Here is a 936-nt window from a genome sequence, read left to right as displayed (position 1 = left end):
GTGGAAATCTACAGCTCCGTACTATCTGCTTGTTTATGTATTGATATTATTTATCATTCTCCAAGTCCATCTTCCGTTCTTTTCGTTATCCCACTCCACCTGCCATTTCCGCAACACCTTACTGGATGGATCTCCATAGACACTCGGCCTGTGTCTGGTTCGTGCTTCCACATTTACCTCTACGTCCTCTCCTATGCTAAGAGGTGAGCCGGTATTAGACCCGTGATCACCATCACCGCTGCCGTAGATATCGTGCGATAAGCCCTCGTTATCCTTACTGCTATCGTCCTCTGAGGTCTCACTATGGTTTTGACATTCCGGCTGAACACTAGAGCTTTAGCCCATATTGGCGACGCGTAAAACAATTCGCTCGCCACAACCGTAGACAGTAGTTTACTCTTCTTCTGCCCCGAGCCTCCGATATTGGGAATCAGCCTTGATAATGCCAATGCGGTGGTCTGTGCCTTCGCCGTCGACGTCTCGACGTGTGCTCTGAAGTCAAGCACTCAGTGGAGTTCTACACCCAGGTAACTGATGTTATCTTTAATTTCGATGCAAGTGCCTGCAATCGAGAACTCCGGCATACTGAATCCTCTCTCCATATTCAATATCACGGCTTCAGTTTTCCGTATTGACAGGGTAAGGTCGGCGCTCGTCATCCAATCAGCCACTCTGTTCAACGCCTCGTTCGTTGCCGTTTCCAGTAACCATGTCGTATGGCCGGTTGACACCACCACCACATCGTCTGCGAAAGCCACCAGCTCCGTTGATGACATACCGCTCACGTTTCCTCGTCCAGCAGCCCGTCATACATGAGGTTCCACAACAGCGGCCCCTGTACGGACCCCTGCGAAACTCCACAGGTTGAGGGTCTCAAACTTCTCTCGTATGCGACAGAATTTCTCTCGTAACACTGTACGTTATGTATCTATAGAG

The sequence above is a fragment of the Diuraphis noxia genome, unplaced genomic scaffold (assembly GCF_037042655.1).
Source record: "Diuraphis noxia isolate RWA-SAM2 unplaced genomic scaffold, SU_Dnox_SAM2 contig0001, whole genome shotgun sequence".
NCBI classification, from domain to species: domain Eukaryota; kingdom Metazoa; phylum Arthropoda; class Insecta; order Hemiptera; family Aphididae; genus Diuraphis; species Diuraphis noxia.
Note: the sequence above shows the minus strand (reverse complement) of the source record.